Source organism: Panthera tigris, chromosome C1, assembly GCF_018350195.1.
Source record: "Panthera tigris isolate Pti1 chromosome C1, P.tigris_Pti1_mat1.1, whole genome shotgun sequence".
In the NCBI taxonomy this organism is placed as follows: domain Eukaryota; kingdom Metazoa; phylum Chordata; class Mammalia; order Carnivora; family Felidae; genus Panthera; species Panthera tigris.
The window spans coordinates 33,853,850-33,872,824 of NC_056667.1; the positions used below are offsets into that span (position 1 = coordinate 33,853,850).

General features: G+C 48.6%; 1 long non-coding RNA gene across 2 annotated transcripts; it reads left to right on the forward strand.

Moving 5' to 3' along the window:
- Window positions 1–6,437: 6,437 nt before the first annotated feature.
- Window positions 6,438–18,412, forward strand: LOC122241333. Of its 2 annotated transcripts, XR_006221413.1 has the most exons (6): window positions 6,438–6,517; window positions 9,959–10,091; window positions 10,365–10,498; window positions 11,320–11,534; window positions 13,579–13,803; window positions 17,884–18,412. It is a non-coding gene; the product is annotated as an uncharacterized LOC122241333 (long non-coding RNA). The 2 variants fall into 2 exon arrangements; XR_006221414.1 differs by lacking the exon at window positions 13,579–13,803.
- Window positions 18,413–18,975: the final 563 nt, after the last annotated feature.

Sequence of the window (18,975 nt, forward strand, 5' to 3'; positions counted from 1 at the left end):
CCTTTTGGGTCCGGCTCCTGTCACTTAACGTAATGTTTTCAAGATTCATCCATGTTATAGCCCGTATCAATACTTCATTTCTTTTATTCCATTTCGTGGACATACGAATTTCACTCATCAGTCGATGGCTACTGAGTTGTTTCTACTTTGGGGCTATAATGAATAATACTGCCACGAACATGTGTGTGTGAGTCACGTCCTTTCATTTTTCTTGAGTGTCACCTAGGAGTTTACGTGTTGGGGTCATATGGTAACTCCGTATTTCAACATTTGATGAACTGCTGTATTGTTTTCCAAAGTGACCTGTTTTACATTCCACTGGCAAAGTATAAAGTTCCATCCTAGTGAGCGCATCTCTTTGTGCTTTTGATTTGCACTTCCCTGATGGTGAATGATGTTGAGATCTTTTTCTGTGCTTATTGGCCATTCGTATATCTTCTTTGGATTCTATCGGCTTTTTACCTTTATCAGCAGAAGGGAGTGGGACAAGGACATGATAACAGCCAGCGGCAGGTTGGTTGTGGCAACGTCACTTTCCTTTGAGGGATGGCAGGGGTCTATCAGACAGGTTACCTCCCCAGTCCCAACCTGATTGGCTGGTTTAAGATTCTGTTTCCGGAAGAAGCTCCAACTGTAGTTAAGTCTCATTTTGGCCATGCGGGACTTTGCATAAGTGACTCCATTTGGGGACCTATTGTCTTGTTTTTAAGAACTGCTTCTCCTGAAGTAGGCAGCTATTGAAGTCTCTGTTCAGCTCTTTTAGGCTTCCAGCTGTTTTTTCTCCCTTAATCTCTTTGGAGTCTCTCCACTCATGTAGTTTAGGGATCAGCCAAGGATTTTAGAAAAACATATATATAGCTTTAGTGCTGCCCCTTCTGTAACCCCCTCCTTTCTGGTTTTCCCTCCTCAATGTCCTGCTGCTCTGACAGCCCCCAGCTCTGTCCTGTGACTACTCAGGCTACAGCTTTCTGTGTTCTCTCTATCCCTATGTTTTGCAACAACTGGGAAGTACTCTCTGAGGAGAAACCATATAAATGTGGATCTCACCCACACGTTGCCTTATTCCAAGAATCGAATCCCCTCAAGCTTCTGCCTGCTTTTTGTCATTCTCCAGTGCCTTCCAGGCATCTTTAAAAATATTTTGATGAGAGTTTATCATTTTTATCTGCAAGAGGACTAATCTGTGGTAGACCACACTGCCAATACCCAAAGTTAGGACTCTGTTCCTGCACTATTAACCTTTTTATATTAGTTATAAAAAGTATTTATTATCCGGGTGCCTGGCTGGCTCAGGTGGTAGAACATGCAACTCTGGATCTCACGGTTGTGAATTTGAGCCCCATGTTGGATGTAGAGATTATTTTGGTTTTTTAAATTTATTTAGTTATTACTTTGAGAGAGCATGCGCGCACACAAGCGAGGGAGGGGCAGAGAGAGAGGGAGGCAGAGAATCCCAAGCAGACTCCACCCTGTCAGCACAGAGCCCGACGAAGGTCTCTTTCTTACGAACCGCGAGATCACGTCCTGAGCAGAGACCAAGAGTTAGACGCCAGACTGACTGAGACACCCAGGTGTCCCGGCTATAGAGGTTACTTTAAAAAATAAAATAAAATCTTTGTGGTGCCTGGGTGACTCAGTTGGTTGGGTGTCCCACTCTTGGTCTTGGCTCAGGTTACGATCTCATGTTTTGTGAGATCAAGCCCTGCGTCGGGCTCTGTGCTGACAGCACAGAGTCTGCTTGGAATTCTCTCTCCCTCTGTCTCTGCCACTCCCCAACTTGCACTCACACACTCTCTCTCAAAATAAACATTTAAAAAATAAATAAAATAAAATAAATTCTTTAAAAAAGTATTTATTGGGGCGCCTGGGTGGCTCAGTCGGTTAAGCATCCGACTTCGGCTCAGGTCATGATCTCGCGGTCCGTGAGTTCGAGCCCCGCGTCGGGCTCTGTGCTGACAGCTCGGAGCCTGGAACCTGTTTCAGATTCTGTGTCTCCCTCTCTCTCTGACCCTCCCCCGTTCATGCTGTCTCTCCCTGTCTCAAAAATAAATAAACGTTAAAAAAAAAAAATTTAAAAATTTTAAAAAAAATAAAAAAATAAAAAAGTATTTGTTATCTATTTTACTATACAACTAATAAATACTCATATGTTAAAAAATTGTCAAATGGTACAGAAGCATCAAAGGAAAAATCAGTTTTTAAGGAATTAAAAAATACATCATTTTTTTGGGGGGGCATAAGGGAGCAAGGGGCAGAGAGAGAGGGAGAGAGAGAAGTGGGGCTCACCCTAAGCGGGGTTCGAACCCACAAACCGTGAGATCATAACCTGAGCCAGAGTTGGGTGCTTAACCGAGTAAGCCGCCTAGGTGCCCCCATCACTTTACTTGTTTCTAGTTATTCACATCTCATCCCCTTCTCCAATAATAGTTTGATATTTCTCCTTTATAAACACACACACACACACACACACACACACACGAATGATATGACACTATCCATGTTATTTGACAATCCGCATTTTGTTCACTTGCTGCGTGTTTCAGAGTCTTTCTATAGGTACCTATTTATTCTTTCGTCACATATTCATACAGCATTTGCTGTGTGTCAGGCACCATTCTAGGTCCTGGCAACCAAATCTGTGAACCAAACATGCACAAAACTGGCTTCCGCAGGGTGGGAGGCGATGGATCAGAAACAAGCAATACATACAATAACGTGTTAAGTGCTGTGGAGAGAAATCAAGTGAGAGAGGCAATAGAGAGTCTCGGCCCTCTGGGTGGGTCAGGAGTTGGCAATTTTTCAAAGGATAAACAAGGAAGGCCTCACTCACACTGTGATGTCTGAGCAGACTCGTAAGAAGGGAGGCCGTAGGAGAAAAGAACTTTCCAGACAGAGATGGAGCAGGAGCAAAGTCTCAGCAGGAACATGCTAGCATGTTTGGGGAACAATAAAGAGGCTGCTGTGTGAGAGAGCAGAGTGAGAGAAGCAGCAGTAATAGAATATTAAGTCAGACTGCTACAGAGGGCCAGGTGACCCTGGCCTTGGAGGCCGCTGTAGCTGTCAATCTCTGCATGACATTCCATGGAAGGAGGCATTTTGACCCCTCAAACCACTAGTGTGTTTTCTTCCGTTGGTACCACACGGCGTTCCCATTGAACCCGGCCCCCACAGTCCAATGAATGCTTTTCTACTCTGTTGATGGACTAGTTGGCCTGGGTCTTTCTCAGGAGAGCTGCAAACCCAGCTCTGGTTTCCCCAAAACAATGCCATGCGGAGGTACCCTGACCTAAAGGGCAGCTTTCCCTGTGATCTCCTGGATACTCATTTTAAGCCCGCAGTCCACCTGCCTTCACGGTAGTCCCTCCCTCGGAAACCATCGTCTTCTTCCTACCGGCAGACGTGCATCAACACTTCAGTGCTCCACCCGACCAGGTCAGGTCTCCCCTAATGTCAAACATCAGAGAAGGGGGGGTTATCACCGTCATCCCTTCCTCCTCACAGGCCTGGGGTTTCCGATGCAAATCAGTTTTACCCTCTCCTCACAGTCCAAGCCTCCATACCAAGGGCATATGTAAGAATCCTGCTTTTTCGAAGCCACAGAAGGCTTCATCTCTCCATTCCCTCAGGGCAAGGGGCTCCGATCTAACACACACTCCCATAAATAATGGATACCACTAAGGTTCTCCTTCCCTGAATGGAGGAGACTTGTTTCAAGGTGAAACACTAAATCCACCTAAGCAGAGAAGAGGGACGGCTGCTTGGCACTCTCTTACATATGGATATATTGTAATTTAATTGATTGTTCCTCTACTTTGGGGTATTTGTTTCCCTCCTTTTTGATTATTATAAATAATTCTGCAAGAGTATCTTGGCATGAGTGCAGATATTTCTGTAGAATAGATTCTTGAAAGCACACTTGCTGGGTCAGAAAGACACATGCATTTAAATGTAAAACATTCCCAAATTGCCCTACCAAAACGGCTTTACCGATTTTTACTCCCGTGAGAACGTTTCTCCACTCCATCATCATCACGAAATATTAAGAATCATTTTTCACTTTTGATATTAATATTGTTTCCACTTCCATATCTCTGATGACTAGTGAGCTTCAACATGTTTTTACGGTTTTTGACCGTTTTCCTTTTTCTGTGAGCTGACTGTTACCTTTGCTTATTTTTCTGCCGGGTAGTTTGTCATTTGCTTCTCTTGCACACGTTATTTTTAAGTTTATTCCTAGGCATGTTGAAGTGATTGTTGTTAATTGATTGCTACAGACAAATAGAAACACTATTGATTTTGGTGTGTTGGCATCCTTTCTGAACATTTTTCTTGATTTTAATAGTTTTACAGTTATCATTCCTTTCCTAGGGAGACCATTGTATCGTTTGCAAATAAGTTTACTGTAATTACTGTTGTATTTGGACTTGTGCCTACTGCTTTATTCTATATTTTCTACCGATCACGCCTTCTGATTTCCTTTTTCCTCTCCCTGCCTTTTGAGGCTTTATAGCACAATTTTGATTCTTTTGTGATCTGGACGTTCTGCATTCTGTTTCTTCCCTTCTAGTGGTTATCCTTATTTTGTTAAATACTGAAACAATATACCTGAACTCCACTCCTTATCCCTTATGTCCCCTGTTTTGTTGAAGTCATTTGAAATCTTAGTATCAGATTATTTTTTTAAATCTCTTTTCACATTCTACCCCTGTTACTTAGGAATCCTTTACTTTCTGCTTTTTTGCTTTATAGAATGTCCTGGGGGCACCTAGCTGGCTGTCAGTAGAGCATGAGACTCTTGGTCTCAGGGTGATGAGTTCGAGCCCCACGTTGGGCATAGAGATTACTTTTTAAAAAGCCTTAGGATGTTCTGGTTTTGGGGTGCCTGAGTGGCTCAGTCAGTTGAGTGTCTGGCTCTTGGTTTCAGCTCGGGTCGTGATCTCATGGCTTGTGAGTTTGAGCCCCCTCTGTGCTAGCAGAGGAAAGCCTGCTTGGGATTCTCTGTCTCTCTCTTTTTCTCTCTGTCCCTCCTGCACGGGCACACACACACTCTTTCTCTCTCTCATAAATAAACATTAAAAAAAAAAAAAGAATATTCTGTTTTCTTTTGTCACCTCCGATGGTTTAAAAGGTTGTGATCCTGTTTTTAATTTTACTAGTGATTGACTTTTATATCACCAGATATATTCTTAAACCTTTATTTCCCTGATTAGAAAAGTTGAGAAGAGTCAATTTCTCCTAACTCCCTTCCTCTGCCTCAGATGATGATTTCGGCTCCCTCCACCTGCCTTGCCCTCTCCCCACATGCTTCTCAGTCTTTGAAAATGTAATGGGGTTTATAAATCCAACTTGCATTTCAACCTTATTTATCTTTTTTGTTGCTGTTCAATTCTTTATGATATATTTAGTTGGTTTTAATGCTTACAACTAAATCTTTTATAGTATTATAATGTTCCCACTTTCAAGTTCTTGATTTTAATTCATCTCTTGAGCAGCTGAAGTGCGTTCTCAAGTTGTTTACTTGGAGAGAACACATGAGTGGTACATTCTTTTCTACGTCCTTCTCTGTAAATCTGGAATATACTTCTGTTCTTTGTGCACGTGAATGACAGTTCGTTGGGCACAGATTTCTTGTGTCACCATCTTTTTTTCTCAAACCTATAACCACTGCTCCCGTCTTCTCGAGTTTAGAAATGCTGAGGCGAAGCCTAAATTTTCCCTTTGTCACCTGACTTAATGTATGGATCCGTATAATATTTTCCTTCCGTCTTAGAAAAAAATAATTCCTTCATTGCCAGGTTATGCCCTTATATGATTCTTTATTAATTTTCCCCTGGAACCCGTTGATTTATTTACCTCATCATTTTTCCGCATAGGAAGGCATCTTCCACTGGACATGGGAGTATTACTTCCGTTTATTTGATTGTAATGATTGTAAATATCTCTTGGCTGTGACCTCCCCTCCATCATCCCGCTCTAGGGCGGATGCAGCAACCTTCAAACTAGTCTCTCCCCTTTCACTCGAGCCCCTATTCCTTTTTCGTTCTCTACCCTCATTTATGACCCTGGAGGCCGTGCACCCTGACCCCTCTGTTCACCACTCTGAACACTAGCTCTCCACTGCTCTCAGCAAAAGATCCAAAACCCAAGTGCGGCCAATGCAGCCTCTGGTGAGTGCCCTCCGCCCGCCATCTCAGGTCCCACTACCTCCCCCTGTTCCCTCCTCTCCAGCCCTGCTGTCCTCCTCCCTCCAGCCCCACCTTCACAGACTCTGCTCTCCCCGCCCTGGCTCCCTGGCGGCCTGCAACTCCTCTGTGTTCTTTAGAGGTCAGCTTCAATGTCGCTTCCTGAGGAAACTCTCCCGGACTCCCACACCTCCTCTCTGCCACGTCCGGAACTTTGTCCTTTGTTCATTTTTTTCCAGTAAACATTTATCCAGTGTCCACTGTTCTAGAGCCTGAAGATACGTCAGCGAACACCAAAGACGAAGGTCCCGCCCTTATGGAGCTCCAGTCTACAGGTATTCTTCATAGCACTTCTCCGAATTACTACGTAAAATAATTGACTGTGGACTTTTTATTCTGCTTCCCCCACCAACTGGTGAAGCTCTCTGAGGGCAGGGATGAGATCTACTTGTTTACTCTCATAGCTTTAGGGTAAACGACAATGCCTGGTATGTGACAGACACTCAGTACAGGTTTGGTGACTGGCATAATGTTCTCGGTAGACGTTGGGACTCTTTCCACTACAATCCATCTCAAACTCGTGATAGCAAGAGAAGAGGGGAGGGGTGTGGATTCATCACCTCACTCTCGCACCCTGCACAGCTGGATCCAGAGCGCCCTTCGCGCCAGCGAGACGCCCTCTGCTCCCCTCTGTGTGCCCATCTCATCCTCTCCAGCCCTGGATGGATTGCCCCTGTGTTGCCAGGGGAGATCGACGCTGCCAGTTCCAAATCCACCGACTCCCCCCTTTTGTTTCTCTCACCGTCTGCATGTTTGCAAGACCCAGACAACTGGTGATTGGCCCAGCTTAGGTCACATGCCTTTCCTGACCACTCACAGCATCGGAGAGAAAGGGGGAATTCTGATTGGCCAAGCCTGAGTGGAAGTCAGGTGGGCAGGACCCCGTGAGGGTCTCCCTGAGGGTCTGGGGAAAGTCAGGTAGGCAGCGCACCATGACCTTCACACTAAGATATCTCAGAGTTCAGGAGGGATCCCCCCAAAGGAGTATCAGGTGTTACCAACAGGAAGAAAGAAACGTGCTCCAAGGCCAAAAGCAGTAATTACCCATTTCTCACAGGATGGGTTTTGTGGTACTCTTCCCTTTCTGCAGCCAGGGCTCTTGCACACGTCTCTCCCCCTCAGCCTGCCCCTTCTGTCCTTCCCTTAGTAGCTGTTTCCTGAAGGTGCTGTCCTCATGCTGAGCATAGGCAATGGAGGAGTCCAGGGAACCTTGAGCCTGCGATACACAAAGCCACCTTTTGGCTTCAGATGGCTCTTTGAAACTCTGGGGAGCTCTGTTACCTCGTGCTGTCCTCGTGCTGTAGCACTGGAGAAGTGCTACACAGACCCAGCCAAACCACGTTGCACCTCTGTCATCAGACCTGGTTAGGAGTTAGTGGTTAGGAGTTAGTAGTAGTTACTAGTTAGATGTCAGTTAAGCTGACATCTAAAGAACACAGAGGAGTTGCAGGCCACCAGGGCAGGGAGAGCAGAGTCTGTGAAGGTGGGGCTGGAGGGAGGAGGCCAGCAGGGCTGAAAAGGAGGGAACAGGGGGAGGTTGTGGGACCTGAGATGGCAGGGGGAGGGGGCACTCACCAGTACAGGTCCGCAGAACTCCCAGTCTGATTTCACGCGCGAGGTGCTAGCTCTCCATGGAGAGTGGGGCTACCCAGATATCCGGTCCCTGGCTGGGTTCCAAAGTCAGGCCCAGGCGGAAGCCCGCGGCGTGCAAGTGCAGTGCCCTCTGCATTTGCTGCATCGATACAGAGGCCACGGGGCCCAGGCCACACTGTTTTGAAGGCACTGCACGCTCCGTTGTCATGCAACACAGAGTTAGGGGCTGGGTTCAGATTATTACGAACAGGACGCCCACTTACAGGAGAGTCCAGTGGGCTTGTCCCAAGTTGCACAATGTGTAGGGTGATTCTTCACTGTGCAAGACTGTCCTGAGTTTCTAGAGCAGCAGCATCTCTTACACCTGACCGCTAAAAAATGCCAAGGACTCCCCCCCACTGCGAAGACAAGCAAAAATACTCCAATACGGGGCACCTGGGTGGCTCAGTCAGTTAAGAGTCTGACTCTCGTTTTCCGCTCAGGTCATGATCTTGCTGTTCGTGAGCTGGAGCCCTGAGTTGGGCTCTGCGCTGACAGGGAGGAGCCTACTTGGGATTCTCTGTCTCCTTTCTGCCCCTCCCCTACTCATGCTCGCTCTCTGTCTCTCTCTCGCTCTCTCTCAAAAATAAATAAACATTAAAAAAATAAACAGGGGTGTCTGGACGGCTCCGTCGCTTGGGCATCCGACTTCGACACAGGTCATGATCTCACAGCTCGTGGGTTAGAGCCCCACGTCGGGCTCTGTGCTGACAGCTCAGAGCCTGCAGCCTGCTTGGGGTTCTGTGTCTCCCCCTCTCTCTGTCCCTCCCCTGCTCATGCTCTCTGTCTCTCTCTCTTAAAAATAAACATTAAAAAATTAAAAAAACCCAAAAAACTATAATACTCCAATACATTTTCTAAACTCTTCCTGGGGGGTCGCCTATAGACTCTTCCTCATCTTATGAAGACCAAATGATGGCTTAGCTCTCCCCACACCCCCACGTTCTGCCAGTATCCTGAGTGACTTCACTGTCCTCGTGGACAACACATGGAGCAAACCCAGAGTAGGTCGAGGGAAGGCTGGCCTTCGTTTTGCTTAGAACTTTTCCAATACCTGCTCACCATTTTGGAAAACCACTGAGAGCAAAGTCCCTGGAGATATTTTCACGCCAGAGACTACATTTGTAGCCACGGTGCTCACGGCACTTCCACATTCATATAAAGGGAAGTGACCCCTTCGTTATGGCCTCGGGGCGGTCATGCCTGAGCGTTTACACACTGAGCCACAAGTGCATCATCATCACACTTCATTCTCCCTGTGTTTCTCCTTTATGTTACTCTTGGGGCCTTACTTAGACACTTTTGACGTTTGAACGGTTTGGAAGGCTGAAACTATGATGCTGTAGGTGATATTACCTATGCATTTATTTCAGGATAATGAAGGGGATGTTAGGAAACAATTTGTGAGAAATGTGTGTTGGGTGTGATCGCCTTGAGAACAACAGGTCTAGAAGCTTGGCAGATGACAGCAACAAGAGGGGATATTTTTCTGTTCAGAACCATCTTAACTTTCCTTAATAACAGACCCATGGTGAAGGCATAATCTGCCTTGGGCCAGACTTATCGGTCTTTGATACGACTGGGGACCCAATAGCTGCTAAAGTGTAGATGTCTCCACCTTTTCCCTCACAAGCATCACACGTAAGACTTCCCTGCTCCCCAAACGGCCAGCCCTGGAGAGGAGAGTCCTGTGTGTGTGTGGCGGGGGGGGGATAAGCTCACACAACCATGGAGAGAGGGTCCCTCTTCTACTCGCCAGGGGTCTGGATCACTTACACTTCCTGGGGTCCCATTGAGTCCCTCATTTTTTTCCTGAAGTCCCTGTAGCTCTGAAGGCTTCATACTTCATGGGCCGGGGATCAAATTCGGGGCAAGCACATGGGCTCCCCAATCCCCCTTTTCCCCAGATATGTGCCCCCTGAAACGTCCCCCAACCAGGGAGGTCTAGTTCCAGGACCTGGCCAGTTGGAGGTGGTCTCCAAAGCAATAAAGCCTGCCCTCTCCATCCTGCTGGATGAGAGCTGGGAGCCTTCTCTGAGTCCTAAAGCCATTCTCCTGTGCTAACCACCTCTCCTGGGCTGCAGAGGGTCGTGTTTGTCCTGGAAAACAGAGGAGCAGAAACAGAAGGACTTCATTGGGATTCTGAGCACAGGGGCCTCTCTCACGCCTCCACTTGAACCTTCTCTGGATTTCGCTGGCTTATCATGTCGCCTGCATGTGAGTGGACCGAATAGATCTTCCTCTGACAGCCTAGAGGCCAGTTCCTGTGTGCCTCTATGTTTCTGCATCCTGGAAAAACAGAATTCCAACTCCCAAGGCAGCGATGGATAGTGTGGGTTTTCCTGAGGGTTTGTGAGATGACAGAGGCGTCCTAATGCTCCCCACGTGCTCCTTCCCCTGCGCCACATCCCTCCCCTCTCTGCAGCCTCTCTTCCTTGCTCTCTCTCCATGGTGCCTCCAGCCTCCTTACCCATTCTCTCTCAAAATCAGTGTGCAAAACTCTGGCATCAATGGCCAGATAGAAGCTACCGGCCACTCACCCAGCGTTCCCTGGGAGGCCTTGGTCCACCTCCCCACCGTCTCCTGCTCGGCAGATGCTTGTGGTCTTTCGTAAAGAGCTGTAGGTATGCTATTTGCTTGTGTCCTAGTCTTGTTGGGCTCAAGCCCAGCCCACTGTCCCCTTCTCCCTCTTCTCCCCAATCTCGCCTTCACCCCTGAAGCTTTGCTTGAGGATGTGCTCACCAGCCCCAGCCTGGCTCTTTACCTAATCTTCTCTCCAGGGCCTCTCCTCGGACCCCAGCTGGCCCACCAGCGACCCTCAGTGGTTACCAAAGCCTTTGGGTGACGCCTGGGAGCTGAGGACTGTGAGACGGCGGTGGAGGCAAAGCCCTTCTTCCAGCCTACCGCTCTGTCTCTCACTCCCTCACTCCAAAACGAGCAACCAGAGCGGATGCCCTGCCTTCTTCAGCCCCCCTTCCTCAGGAGAAAGGCAATGTGTGCCATGCTCTTTCCCAGTGGACGCAGTCTGCTAAAAGATGCCCTTCACTGCCTCGCTCCGTACATGTTCACGGGGCAGGAGAGAGTGGAGGATTTTATGCCACAAAGCCCGGGGCTGTCCTGAGTTGTCCCTAAGACCACCGGACATTTGCTGAGGCCTTAGAGGTGCCGAGAGACGCAGTAATCCCAATGGATCACTCCAAAGACAAAGTAGGGAGTGGTATCTAGCCAGGTCTAAGGCCTGAGGGGCCCTCAGATGAGGGGCTTATCTCCCCCCTCCCCAGGCTTCACCTGTTGAGAACTGGACCCACATCACCACCACCTCCCGATGGCTGTCCCCTGACCCCAACCTCCCTCTCTTGCTCCTCACTAAAAGCTGGAATTCTGGAGGGTCTAAAATTGTTCAGGAAGGCCTGGTTTCCCACACTGACTGGCTTCACCATTCCAGATTCTCAAAGCTGAGCCTGTGCACCTTGTGAAACAACTTCCCCCAAACGTTCCCAGAGACCTGGCACAGGTGTGAGAGCGCCTCCCCACCCCCGGTGACCTGGGGTCACTAACTCAGCACTGGAATGGCACCTTTGTGAGGCCCTGTCACAGCTGTCAGCTCACAGGACCACAGACACTTGGGCTGGTTCCTCAGAAGCAAACCCTAAAAGGAAGGTACGTGTTCCGGTGATCTAAGAGCTCCCAGGCCAAAGGAGTGGGGCCAGGTGACGGGAGGGGAGAAGGCTGAGAGGGGGTCAAGTGAAGTGGAATATTGAGCCAAGTCCCACAGAGGGTAATCTGACCCCACAGTGGGCTTTGGAGGTGGTGTGGGCCACCCCCAGGATTGTCCTGACAGGGAGCAGGGGAGCCCCACTGTCACTGGTAAAGGCTGCCCCTGCCCCCAGGTCAGTCCCCAGGCCCTTGCCTGAGCCCAGTCTCAGGCTGGCTGCTCCAGCAGGCTGCTGGGTGTGAAAGCCCTCCGGGAGCTGGTGTGCAGAAAAACGATCGAGGGGACTATGGGCTGAGTGCTGACCTTGCCGGCTACAGCCTCTCTCTGATGACCTTCTAGTGCAAACTCTTAATAGCAGAGACTGCTGTGCTGCCATACTCCTCTGGCATGTTCTAGCCCCTACTCTAGCCCATCTCCCATCCTTGGGGCCAAGTGCCCTGTCGCTCCCCCGGCATCTGCTCAGCCAGCAGGCAAAGAAGGACTGGACCCCAAACTAGTTCAGCTGTATCTCTTCCCACCTCTTCGCCCCTCCAGGAAAAGACTCAACCCCCTAAAAAATTATAAGTCTGTCAAGGCTGGAGTTTCCTGCTTCCTTATAATGGGAGGAACACAGATCCCTTCCACAGAAAGGGTAGCCTGGAGCATATCACATGACCCGCAGATCAGGCAGCCTCTAGACAGGTGGGGTCTGTCTTGGACAAAACCAACCTCAGTCCATCAGCCAAGTGACTGGTGGATTCCTCTGTGCCCCGTGAGGGCTGAAACTTGCCCCTCTGTTCCACCCACCACCTTCCCTCGATGATACTCTTTTCTTCCTCCTTATCCTCTGCTGTCTCCAGATTAAGTGTTGTAGAGAGGGCTTGCCACACCCCCATGTCATGAGCGGTTCACCCTGACCTGGGATCAAGGCCTCACTGGACTCGCATTCCAAAGGGCACCACCAGACGCCCACCTTGCCATCCTCCTCCTCACCCTTGGTCTCCCACCTGGTCCTCTCAAGGAGAGGGCTGGCTCCTCCTTGGCTTCACTGGGGACATTTCCTCTTCGGCTGATCATGGGGGTGACAGTCAATGTCCTCATATGTGTTTTCCCATCCCTCCAGGTCTCTCTTGGGCGGAAGCTTGGTGGGGCTCACGATCTTAAGCGCTCTGGCCTCTGGCTGCATGTCATAAATGGTCAGGGATCCTGAGCAGTCCCCTCTCAGATAAGGGGTTTCCTTTAGCGCTAAGCTGTCTCTTGCCTACCTGGGGCCAACAGATCCATTATGAAACCCAATCTCCAGTTTGCAACCCTGGCTCTCTGTATGTGGTGAATTAGCAAGAAACTTCCCCATTGCAGGTATAGCCTGCAAAGGTGAAAATATTTGCCACTGACCGTTTATAGGAAACCTTTGCCAAGCCCTGGCCTAAACAGTATCATCAGGAGTCTACCTCTATTCTTGCCTGATGGCGTTGTCCATTCCTCTCACCCCTGTCCCCCAAGCTACAGAGGCTGAGCGTGGCTGAGGCGTGGTTCCCAAGTGACAGTCAGAGTGTGGTCACCAGGAGGGTAGATGGCTGCTGAGCAGGCCAAAACAACAGATGTCTGCTCGGCAGGCTCTGATCTCGTTTTCCGTGCAGCGTGAAACCAAGCTGCCGTGGCGGCGAAACATCAGCCACCTGGAATTTATCCTTCAGCTTGGTGGCATACAGAGTGAGACTGTCCCTGCGTGTCCCCTTGTCGTCAAGCCCCAAGTTAGATCGATAGTGGCCGTGGCTCCAGGACAGCTATCGCGATAGAGAGGGCATAGCCGGTGGCACCGTTCCCAGGGCAGCGTAGGGATTAGGGTGGCCGCTCACCAGCACTGCTGCCGTGTGGGATGTGGATAGAGCATTCCAGGCGCGCTTAATAAAGTTCTGTGAGATCCCTCGGCTCGAGGTCCCTTTGGGAGAGCGGTCCTAGCCTTGCCATTACAATTCTGTTGGTAAAACCTTTCTCAAAATCTCACAGCTTCTGAGTGAGGATGTTTAAAAACAGGAAACGCGTAAGCTGAGAACCTCTCCCAGCACACCCCTGCCACAGAGGAAGCTTCTTGATCCCTGGTGGGATACCCAGGCACAGGAGGAGCGGTGCCATCCTGAGTTCGACTGTTGGGTTTCAGAAGACAACAATCGAAACACGGTTTCTAAGAGCGTGCCACTCTGAGTCATCTCCTGACAAGCTGGGTGGTGAGCAGTGAGTGTTGTCCACGTAATGCACAGGGCGCAGGTGTCCCATTTTATTCCTCTGGCCATCTCGGGCCAGAGGAACCGTGCCCTAATTAGCCCCAGCATCTGTTCCCTCCCCAAGGCCCGAAATCATCAGGCGTGGACCTCGGTGCCACAGGGCAGCCTTTCTGAACGGTACCAACTGCTTCCACAGTCCGTTTACGAGGTGCACAGAGTCCAGCGCGATGGCCAAAAATCAGGGCGGTCAGGCCATAGGAGGACTTTTGTATCCTTTCTGCCAAAAGGCCCCACTTCTTCCCCTACTCTCAACAACGGCTCACTCCCTAGTAAGGCTCTTTGCTCATTCCCCACCTCCATATGCAGCTGGGAGGTAGATTTGGGTCATGTAATTCAAGGTTGCAAGTACAGCTTCAGAGGGTTGCCCCAGGCTGTCCGCCAAGCCTCTTTTCCGGACCCCTTTGCCTGTCCAGTTGGCCTACACTCCCTCATTAAAGATGGTCTCAGCGACCCGAGGATGCGACCCTTGTAGCATAGCAGCTGTGCCTCAGAGTATATGACAACAATCCTGGAATTACACGCTAGGAGCCTCCACCCCATCTGGCATTCCTTCTAATATCCAATTCGACACGAGTAAGTGAGACAGGTAGCAACCCACCCTGGAAGGTCGCTCCATATCCATATTCCCTAAATATATCCTCGATAATCCACTTCCAGCATTAAAAACTCTATAGTCTGTTAACTCTATAGTCTGGGCCTCACTGCCAGATGGGCTTTGATGAGCAAATATCATAATTTTATTAACCCCATTGACCTAATGACCTAACACTACCTTTTATCCTTTTGTCTTAGACCATAGTTGTCTGCGTAGCATCTTTTCCTTTGGAGTCCTGTCCCTCCTTCATTCCATGTGGTGTAGATGGCACTGATCCCCACTGGATCCCTACCTCCAGAACCCAAAGACGAGGAGGCCTACAGACCATTCCATTTCTCTAGCCTTAGTGATTAGTTCAGGGATAGGCACACACAAAGCTGGGCCTACCTGATTCTTCCCCTGGGAGTTTTCTGTTAGACCTCTCAAGAAAGTACACACTCATTCCCAGAAAGTACAAGCTGGAGCTGTCTGGGGCTATCTCATTGTCCCCATGGAAGAAAAATTCTACACTAGAAGATTATGAGGCTGGGGCACCTAGGTGGCTCAGTTGGTTAAGCATCCAACTTTGGCTCAGGTCATGATGTCACAGTTCATGAGTTCGGGCCCCACATTGGGCTCTGCACTAAAATCGTGGGGCCTGCTTGTGACTTTCTCTCTCTCTCAAAATAAATAAACTTAAAAAAAAAAAAAAGAGGGGCGCCTGGGTGGCTCAGTCGGTTAAGCATCCGATTTCAGCTCAGGTCATGATCTCACGGTTCGTGGGTTCAAGCCCCGCGTCGGGCTCTGTGCTGACAGCTCAGAGCCTGGAGTCTGTTTCAGATTCTGTGTCTCTCTGCCCCTCCCCCACTTGCACTCTGTCTCTCTCTGTCTCAAAAATAAATAAACATTAAAAAAAAATTAAAAAAAAAAAAGAGAAGAGAAATGAGGCCAACAAGCCAATCCAATCAGAGATTAAATAGAGCTGAGAGATGAACAGACATTTCTGTTCAGAAATGAGCAGAGACAAAGAAAGAGATAACTCTGATGACCATGACTTGAGCCCCCGGCCCCAGCCATTTCAGAGTATCTATCCTTCAAGTAAAATGTTATAAGCCCCCAATCTTATTTCATCTTTGTTTAGAATCGTAGTTGAAACCAGAGGTCTCAATAACAAGAAATAAGGAATCTTAAGAGAATGAGAGGTTCCTGGCATGAGAGCTTTTGTGAATGCAAAGCATCGGTGGGATATAATTTTTTGTGTGGCAAAGACTAGGAGCGGGTTAAAAGGTACAAGGAACAGAAAGAGAGAGAAGGAGAATATTAACCATATGGAGTTTAGATCTTATTTCAAATTACATTTATTCTTATTTTGTGTCTTGTCGTGATGATATTGAGTAGTTTGTATGCAAGAACCTCTCCTATAATATTCTACTCTAACTACAATGGTTTATTGTTTTATAACCCTTAACCTTGAGACTATGATGCTTGTTTATTGTAGAAAGTTGTATTTACTCATTGTAAGTTTATTATAGGATATTGAACTTTCCATCAATCTTGTAATATTTAACCTGCTGAGTATGACTTCAGCGGTCTTGTTTTATTTAAACCAACCAGCAGTATAGGAAGGGTAGAGTTTCTAGGCATTTAGGAAAAGTAGTTGTAAGTTCTTTCCCCCTCACACAAGTTATGCAAAAAAAGCAAGTACTGATTACAGCAAAGTCCCATTAAAGCACCATACAATAGTGGGGCTCCTCAGTGGCTCAGTCGGTTGGGCCTCTGACCCTTGCTAATGGCTCAGGTCATGACCTCATGGTTCGTGAGTTGGAGCCCCTGCATCAGGCTCTGCACTGACAGCATGGAGCCTGCTTGGGACTCTCTCTCTCCCTCTCCCTCTGCCCCTCCACTGCTCTCTGTCTCTCTCTCTCTCAAAATAAAAATAAATAAACTTAAAAAGAATGCAACACAATGGCTAACATTGTTGCATGATACATAGGAAAGTTGTGAGTTCTTATCACAAGGAGAGAACTTTCTTCCTCTTTTCTTTTTTTAATTTTTTTAACATTTATTTATTTTTGAGACAGAGAGAGACAGAGCATGAGCAGGGGAGGGTCAGAGAGAGAGGGAGACATAGATTCCGAAACAGGCTCCAGGCTCTGAGCTGTCAGCCCAGAGCCCGATGCGGGGCTCGAACTCACGGACTGCGAGATCATGACCTGAGCCGAAGTCAGACACCCAACCGACTGAGCCACCCAGGCACCCCTTTTTCCTCTCTTTTTGAAAAAATTTTGGGGCGCCTGGGTGGCTCAGTCGGTTAAGCGGCCGACTTTGGCTCAGGTCACGATCTCGCGGTCCGTGAGTTCGAGCCCCGCATCGGGCTCTGGGCTGACAGCTCAGAGCCTGGAGCCTGTTTCAGATTCTGTGTCTCCCTCTCTCTCTGCCCCTCCCCTGTTCATGCTCTGTCTCTCTCTGTCTCAAAAATAAATAAACATTAAAAAAAAAAAATTTTACGTATACGAGAAGATGAATGTTAGCTGACCCTATTATGGTAATCATTTCACAATACATGTAAACCAAACCATCATGATGTATACTTTAAACTTGTACAGTGATGCGTGCCAATTACTTCTCAATGGGCTTTTCCCTTCTGTAAATGAATCGTTCTTTTTTACTAGTATATATTTTTTTTAATTTAAGTAATCTCTCTCCCCAATGTGGGGCTGGAACTCACAACCCAGAAATCAAGAGTCGCACGCTCTACTGCCTGAGCCAGCCAGGTGCCCCAAGGCATAGACACATTGACTCAACTTTCCCAAGGCCACACCAATCTTCTTTTCTTTGCCACGTGCAGTGGAAAGAATCCTGACTAATATACCTGCCAGGAGGGAGTGGTGAGGGAGGCCAAGGCTAGATGCGTCGGCAGAGTGAATACAGGTGCACAAACTCGCTGATCCCTGGGGTTCTGAACACCCTAACCTCTTTCAGGGCTCGGGGCTACGCCACATATTTTAGAGATTCTTGGGCACTGGCACTGACCCAACACTGATTCCTAGAGCTCTACGTTGCCCCTAAGGCCCACTGGTTAGAGTGGGAGTGTATGGGGTTGGGGCAAATGGAGATCTAAACCTGGGTCCACCTTACAGGAGGCCTCAAGAGGCCCCAACCCTAATCCCACCATCATTCTCCTAGTTCCAGAGCGTGCAGCCGGAGTGCACAGCCCTGCCAGCTCCTGATCCCCTCTACCCAGATCCCTGACTATATGGATTGAGAGCTTTTCCTATAGGAAGGACCTATGTGAGTTACTGGGTTCTCCCTCCCTACGAAACAAAATAAAATGTATACTACATCCCCCGGACAATTATAGATGTTAGTGAAAGCGCTAACAACTTGAAATATACAGAGTTAGTGATTCCCATCACATGACAACTAATTCTCTTTTTTTTTTTTTTTTTGGTACAGCCAAAGAAGGAGGAGTCTTGGAGAATGGCCAAGGGTCATCACATGCCTCTTAGCGATAACTACAGCTGCTGCTCAAGATTTGTTCTGATCGAATGTGTCCACACAGCTCCCTGCCCAGGCTGCCACCCCTCCACACTGTCTGGCTGGGTGGTTGAACCGTCCGTTCTCAGCAGTTACACCCTCCAGCAGCTCCAGAGCCAGACGTCACTGTGGCCTCCACCTGGTCTCTCCTCTCTTTTCCTTCTCCTGCCGGATGTCCACTTCTCCTCAGTATATTCCTCACCGCCCCCCGGATGCCACAATGGGGCACCCACCTGGCTCACCTCAGTGGCATGGTTGGGTCCACTCCCGACCTGCTTTGGTCAATAATTCTGGGTGTTTTTCACTCCAATACCACACTCCAAATGTGGAAGGGATGGAGAAGCACTGTTTACTGTAAGTGACCAATTAACCAGAAACACACATACCTAAATCACAGAAAAAAATGTACAAAATCGTGGCTGACTTCTGACTTGAGCTTTTTTCCAACCTGGACAAGAGTGTCCAGAGAACGGTTTTTAGGAATGGCTGGACCCCTAACAGCACCTCAGTAAGCAAGGGGCTTTTCACGCAGGCTCTGCCTGCATCGAAAATGCCCACCCACTCGATGCTGGGAGGAAAAACTTCTCTCAAACTCTCCTGTTCTCTTCTTCAGCTCCACCTATGTGTGTCCCAGAATCCCTTTCCTTCCCTCCTGCAGGAGCCTGGCTCCGTGGATTCTGGTACAAGCTGTCAGGGGTTTGGTTCCCTTTGGTTTCACACCAGCTGAGGAGGGGTCGGGGCGGGGCTAAGCCGTTGGTTAGAGGATCTACGAGAAAGAAAGACTTTCATCGGTCTCCTCTGGGCATCTGGCCAAGATGCTGTGTGCTATTATGCAGAAAGAGCTGTTGACTCTTGGGTCAGGAGTCACGTGGCCACATGGCCCTTTTGTCACTCTGGTCTCTGTATGTCCCATGCTTCAGGAAGGCACATACGGGCCCCAAAGAGACCTAGTACTACCACAGTTGTTGTTTCTATCTCAGAGCGGTTTCCACAATCTCCCCCTGACTTTGA